The 6,954-nt window shown below is 38.6% G+C and overlaps 2 long non-coding RNA genes across 2 annotated transcripts; both read right to left on the bottom strand.

Annotated features, from left to right (window-relative positions):
* Positions 1–745: 745 nt before the first annotated feature.
* LOC127445495 (uncharacterized) lies at positions 746–1,388 on the bottom strand. The gene is made up of 3 exons (XR_007898001.1): positions 1,348–1,388; positions 1,189–1,250; positions 746–872 (listed from the first exon to the last, which is right to left on the bottom strand). It is a non-coding gene; the product is annotated as an uncharacterized LOC127445495 (long non-coding RNA).
* A 3,059-nt stretch (positions 1,389–4,447) lies between these two features.
* LOC127445264 (uncharacterized) lies at positions 4,448–6,060 on the bottom strand. The gene is made up of 3 exons (XR_007897954.1): positions 5,346–6,060; positions 5,048–5,130; positions 4,448–4,619 (listed from the first exon to the last, which is right to left on the bottom strand). It is a non-coding gene; the product is annotated as an uncharacterized LOC127445264 (long non-coding RNA).
* Between the last annotated feature and the right edge of the window lie 894 nt (positions 6,061–6,954).

Here is a 6,954-nt window from a genome sequence, read left to right as displayed (position 1 = left end):
ATGCGGAAGTGCGAGTTCTGCACACCAGGCGTTAAGGACATGCTTATTAATATTATGCCCTTACACAAACCCCATATCTAAACTTAACCAATCAGTAGAATGTGTAAACATGATAGGCTTCTGTCACACAACAGCTTCAAGTGTTGCGTATTAGATGAAAACAATTTCCAGTGACATCATGGCTGAAATGAAAGTCATAGGAATTCAGACGAGTGTAGTCACATGAGATCATACGAATTAGCCAAATTTAGAAAAGTTCTATGAATCCTGACGATTTCGCCATGAGAGCGTGTTCAAAATGCCATACATGACACTTGGCTAAATGGACTGGACTTTTCCCACACTTGCCGTTTAACTTAACATTCTCCAAGAACATGTCTCAGTTGTTTGAGGAAAAAAAAAAAATATTCTGGAATAAAACTTGGTAAACAACTTGTCTTGCAAAACCAAATGACAGTTATGCTTGCTATAAGGTTGTATTAATGTTGAACTTTAAGAACAAATCCCTCCATTTAGTGCATTCTGGAACAAAACCTGGTCCAGAAAAACAGAGAAAAAGCTCTGCTTGCAAAACTCTATAAAATAAGTTAGTTTTCAAGTGCTTGCACTTTGGTGGATAACTTGCATACATCCAGTTCTAATAAGATCTTCTGAAAGGCCTCAAACGTATACCTCAGTTGTTTGGGATAGCTGAGGTTTAGGGCATATGCGAGTCCCAGAAGAAAATCGCACAGGCTATAACCATATTTTCCAACCCAGTCATGACTTGGACCCCCTCCAAGATGATGAAGTCCTCCTGCTCACCCCTTGTGCTGACAGTAATTTTCATTAAGTGCTGCATGAGATCTTGCTGAACATCTGTATTAGAAGCACTATAGAACACAAACATACAAGCATTTGATACTTATGTTGCAAGTATTTCTAGCATGTCAGCATTTTAAAGTGTTGCACGTATTTTCTGTTAAAATACTTGCATCTCATTTTAATATTCCGAGACAACTATTAGTAAACCATATGTTGTCGGATTTCTCTGACAAGTGTAAACATTGTGACTCTTCGACTAAATTCATAAAATCCATTCTGACTGGCTGTCTGCAATGCAACTTGAGCGGGTGCACAAAACTCATCAGATAAGAGTTACCAGGCTGTAACAATGAACACGTCAAAACTATTACTAGTGTATTGTACCAATCACATCCTTTTGTGTTTCACAGAGGGGAAACTCGTCCTGGTTTGGAAGGACATGAGGCCTGAGTATTTATTAAAAAAAAAAAGACAAAAGTACTTATGAATTTGTGCATGTATGGAAAACATCAGAAAATGTTCATAATAGTTTCAGGTACTTACATTGTACTTTTGGAAGAGATCTTGCTCCTCTCCAAAGTAATTTACCAAGCAACAGATTTTAACCTGTCTGGTCAATTCTTCTACCTGGGTCCTGAAAACAGTTATACACTTTTACATTTATTTGGAAATGCAGTTCATTTATAATTTAGGCGGTTTTTCTCTTACATAAACCTAAAATCAGCAGCCTTTCAATTTATAGTCTTTAACAAACACTTTAGACCAGGGGTTTTCAATCCTGCTCCTGGGGACCCACTGCTCCGCATATTTTGTAAGTCCCCCTTATCTGAAACATCCAGATCATGTCATGGAGCCTTTACTAATGAGTGGATGATTTCAATCAGGTGTGTTAAATAAGGGTGACATTAAAAATGTGAAGAGTTGTGTCCCCAAGAACATGTTTGAAAACTGGTTTAAGGTTTACAGACTACCTTTACAGGGTTTTTTTTTCCCCCCTCAGGGCATATTATAGAAAATAAGACTCTTTATCGGCGCTGGAACGCATGGCCCATAAAAAGTTTGGGGAAAATACTGGGCTGACAGACAGCAGCAGAAGTGGGAGGCAACATATTTGTTGCAAGTCGCTCATGATAAAGCACAGCAAATTAAGTTCTATTACTCCATCGGGACGGACACGGCCCGTAAAATCGGGACTGGCCCGGATTTATCGGGACATCTGGTCACCCTAGCCTAACTTTTGTACTAATGTACAAAAACTGAGAAAGCAAACAGTGACTTTTTTTTAGTCTGATCACGTTGGTTTTTAAACCGTTTCTGAAGCACATATTGAATTTTATTTTTCGGGTTTCAATTAACATGGCATAACCATCCTCTTTATGTGCCGTCTCTGCGCGATTGGGTGAAGAAAGGCGGTATTATCAACGATCATCGTCTACATTTTCTCCACAGAACACCGCACATTTAGATCTTATTTTACACACCTGATTCAACTAGCTCATCAGGACAGGCTTCCACATAAACTGCGAATATAAAATAAGGGTGCCATCCAAAATATGCGATGTTAGTGGCGCTCCATAACTGTATTGAACACACCTGGTCATCATTTAACAAGACAATTAAGAAATAAAATGAAATTACAAATTATCAAGGCTTACCATTTAGTGTGTACACATGTCGACTAGTCTGCCAAAATGTCGTCAAATCAGCAGTTGTTCACTTTCAAATGAATTTGTGTCTGTAAATTAAAACCACAAAATTGCACAAATTTCCCCCAAAATAAAGTAGTTGTCTTCTCTCTTAAATGTAGTTAAAATGTACTCAATTTTTTTTATACAAAGTCAATTTCAAATATAAAATCTGTAATTTATAAATTGTTTAAAAATAAAAAAAAAATTCACTTGACACATGAATCACTTTTTACAGTGTACCAGTGCTTAAGTAGTAATCCAAAGTATTTATAATACATTACTGACCTTGAGTAGTCTAACAGAATAAGTTAGAAATGACATTTTACAGCATGTATTCTGTAATCTGTAGTGGAATACATTTAAAAAGTAACCCTCCCAACCCTGCCTGTAGGAATATCCTGCACAGTTTGTCCATGTGTCCTGCAGGATTTCATCATCCTGCAGATAAAATGAAGATCCTGCAGGATTCCTGTAGGCAGTAACACAGATTTTTGCTTTTGTTTTTAATAAATACAAAACAAAAAAAAAAGTCACAAATGCCATCCATTGAGTTTAACTTGCATTGAACCCAGAAGATTCCTTTAAGATGTACCAGTGTGGTTGCCAGATATTCAGTCCAGGAATCATTATACATGAAAAAGATGTTGCATTTCCATTCCTGAGAACATAGGCCTACCATCACACCTTTTGGGTGATAGCAGTCCATTTTTTTTTTTTTTTAAGTATCCCAAAAACACAACCCTGTGTTTTCAAATTAGCCCAATTTTTTGTGTAAAGCTGGCAACATTACTCACACCCTGCTGCTGCTCTAAAGGGAGGAGAGAGCATAGCTTGGGTTTGTGCAATTTTTTTTTTCTTGGTTGACAATTTCTCTTTCGTATCTGCCCTATTTTGTGTTTATTTTGAGAGAAGTAATCTAAAAGTACTCTAACAAAAATTATAGAATAACTGTATTCTGAATACAGGTGCTTGAAGATGTAATGGGGGCTGAATACATCTACTTTATTTTTGTATTCTGAATACATAACCCATTACATGTATTTTGTTACAGCCCAACCCTGTTTAATTGACCCACTGAGCCCCACCTTAAAAGCGCTTCTGACCAATCCTGTCTTGGCAACTGTTGCTCTACTGCTATTACTCTAACACTGTTTCCAATAACAGCCTATAGAAGTAATGTGAATAATTTTAAGCGGGATTTTATCAAAATAATATAAAGAACATTGTTGCTGGCTCATTTGTAAGAGTGGCACAAGTTACCGAAAAACATTAAATAAATAAATATGGAGAAGAGTACGTTATGGAATAAACTGTGCAAGCCCTCATTCCAAAATGAACATAACACCTGCAACGACACCTATATTTGCTCCAAGGTAAATTAAAGCTAATAATTAAAACGTTAATTAATTTACGTATGGATTCAAGTCATAGTAAAAATCAATAGTAAATAAACAGTTCACAGCATCAAAACAAGTGTGTTATTAGACATTATAAACAGCCCAGTTCATTTATGCTAATGTTATTTGATGTATAATCACTATTAAATTAAGTTTCTCATTTCAAGTACCTGTAATTGTCGTGTTTGTCGTTAATGTGGATTTCTTTCTGTGTTTGTGGGCTACTCAAATTGCTGCAGACAGACTCACAACCACTTCATAATTATTGTGTGTGTATCTTTATTCTCAAACCACACCTCTTTTAAGAGGACCATGTGATCATACACACTTGAATCTCATTACACACAACATCATATCACTTCCTCCTTTCTTAAATTTAAAAGACAATTACATCACCACATCAACAAGCATTAATAATCACAATCATTAATCATGATATCCCATCACAAACACTGTCATAAATACAATCAGAACAGCATAAAGAATAGTCCTTTCACAGGATGACAGTCATAATCAGATGAGTTTAAAATGCATATATCATCAGTTAATGTCAGTCATTATGTTGTATAGTCTTTAAATCTTACTGGAGGTCTGACAGTTCTTCAACTTCTTGTGCAAATTGTTGATTCCTCATTGACACACGGCAAAGTTGCTTGTTCAAGATTTTCCTCAGATACGGGTGTCTTTGTCATTGAATTAGTGGTCACTGGATCAGACCAGTCTGGTGCCACTGTATCAAATAAATCATTATCACTGCTTGGATTTAACTCAACAGCTCTGAATACCTCTGGATGTATCTTTGTCAAATGACGTCTATTTCGTCTAAAGATCTGACCATTTGGTGACTGTACATTATATGACCGTGGTTCCTCTCTCTTACGTAGTACTGTTGCTGGTTTCCAGCCTTCTTGAGTTTGCATATATACAGTCTCACCTGCTACTAGCCCTGGCAAACTTCTAGATCTAACATCGTAGTACTTCTTCTGACGAACTTGTAAATCTACCAGTCCTGCCTAAAAGATCTTTGCTGCGACATCTTGGTGGAACATGGTATAGTACTGGGAAGAATTCATCCCATCAACATTTGTGCTAGAGACATACATAATCCTGTGAGTGGTGTATTTCGCAATGATAACAAAGCTAGATGTATATCCTCACCTGAACACAGGGCCTTTTTCAGAACACATTTTACAGTTTGCACTGTTCGCTCAGCAAGTCCATTTCATTGTGGATATCCTGGACTGGAAAACAAAAACCTTATTCCCCACATATCAGAAAATTTTCTCATTTCTTGACTTGCAAATGGTACATGGTCACTCACAATTTCTTTTGGCATGCTGTATCTTGCAATTGTTGCTCTCGTAACTTGTATGTATGACTGAATGGGCAGATTTGTCTCTCAAATGTAGTATTTCTGGGTATTTTGTCATATAGTCAACTAACAGGAAAGACTGACCTTGCAATTCAAAGATGTCTGCTCCAAGCTTCAACCAGGGAACATCTGGGATGTCATGTGACTGAAGAGGTTCTCTTTGATTTTGAGGTTGGAACTTTAGACATATGCCACATTTGCCCTCCATGCTCTCAATATCTTTTGACATGCCAGGCCAAAACACAACTTGCCTTGCTTGTGCTTTAGTTCGTTGTATACCTTGATGTCCAATATGTAACCTCTGTAACACAGTAGACTTTAATGTCTCTGGAATGATGATTCTATCTCCCATCATTAGCACATAATTCTGCATACTGATGTTGTGTTACACTGACCAGAATTTGTGCAATTTCTCCTTAAGCCTGCTGCATTGCTTACCCCAGTCACTTTTATGAGCTTCTTTTATGGTTTGCAGGACGTCATCTGTTTGACTAATTTCTTTTAGTTGTTTCAACATTTCTGGACTTTGAAAATCAGTAGCTTATAGCAAATACACTACTTTCTCCTGAAACAGGTCTTCGCTGTCCTCATTAGCATTTTGTTTTCTCACTGCTGCCTGTGACAATGTGTCTGCAATCTACATACAGTTACCCGGTGTGTATTGAATCCTCAGATCACAGCCTTGTAAACGAAGAAGCATTCGCTGCACCCCTGGAGTTCGCTAGTTCGCTTGTTCGAATCCCAGGGCGTGCTGAGTGACTCCAGCCAGGTCTCCTAAGCAACCAAATCGGCCCGGTTGCTAGGGAGGGTAGAGTCACATGGGGTAACCTCCTCGTGGTCGCTATAATGTGGTTTGTTCTTGGTGGGGCGCATGGTGAATTGAGCGCGGATGGCATGAAGCCTCCACACGCGTTATGTCTCCGTGGCAACGCGCTCAACAAGCCACGTGATAAAATGCACGGGTTGACTGTCTCAGACGCGGAGGCAACTGGGATTCGTCCTCCGCCACCCGGACTTAGGCGAATCACTATGCAACCACGAGGACTTAGAGCGCATTGGGAATTGGGCATTCCAAATTGGGAGAAAAAGGGGGAAAATCCCCCCCCCAACCCCCCCAAAAAAAAGGAAAAAAAAGAAGCATTCGCTGCAGTCTTGCTGGTGCTTTATTCAATGATTTTCGAAAAACATTCTCAAGTGGCTTATGTTCAGACTGCACTGTCACTACTTTACTATACACATACTGATGAAAGTACACCATATGGCCAAACGTTTGTGGACACCCCCTTCTAATTAACATATTTGGTTACTTCATTAAATCCAGTAAAGAAAAATTTTAATGTTTCTTTATGTAATGGCTTGGGCTTTGTGTGCTTCCAAATTTGTTGCAACTGTTTGGGGATAGCGCTTTTTTGTTCCAGCATGACAATGCCCCGGTGAACAAAGTGAGGTCCATAAAGAAATGGTTTACTGTGTCTGGCGTGGAAGAAATTGACTGGCCTGCACAAAGCCCAGACCTGAACCCCACTGATCACTTTTGGGGTGAACTGGTCAGGCCCCATCGACCAACATAAGTTCCTGACCTCACTGATAGCCTTGTGTCTGAATGAGAGCAAATCCCTGCAGCCATGTTACTACATACAGTATAGTGGAAAGCCTTCCCAAAAGAGTGGAAGCTGTTATTACAGCAAAGGGG

This window comes from Myxocyprinus asiaticus, chromosome 8, assembly GCF_019703515.2.
Source record: "Myxocyprinus asiaticus isolate MX2 ecotype Aquarium Trade chromosome 8, UBuf_Myxa_2, whole genome shotgun sequence".
Lineage (NCBI taxonomy): Eukaryota > Metazoa > Chordata > Actinopteri > Cypriniformes > Catostomidae > Myxocyprinus > Myxocyprinus asiaticus.
The sequence above is the reverse complement of the archived record's forward strand: the minus strand, read 5'-3'. Positions and strand labels throughout refer to the sequence as shown.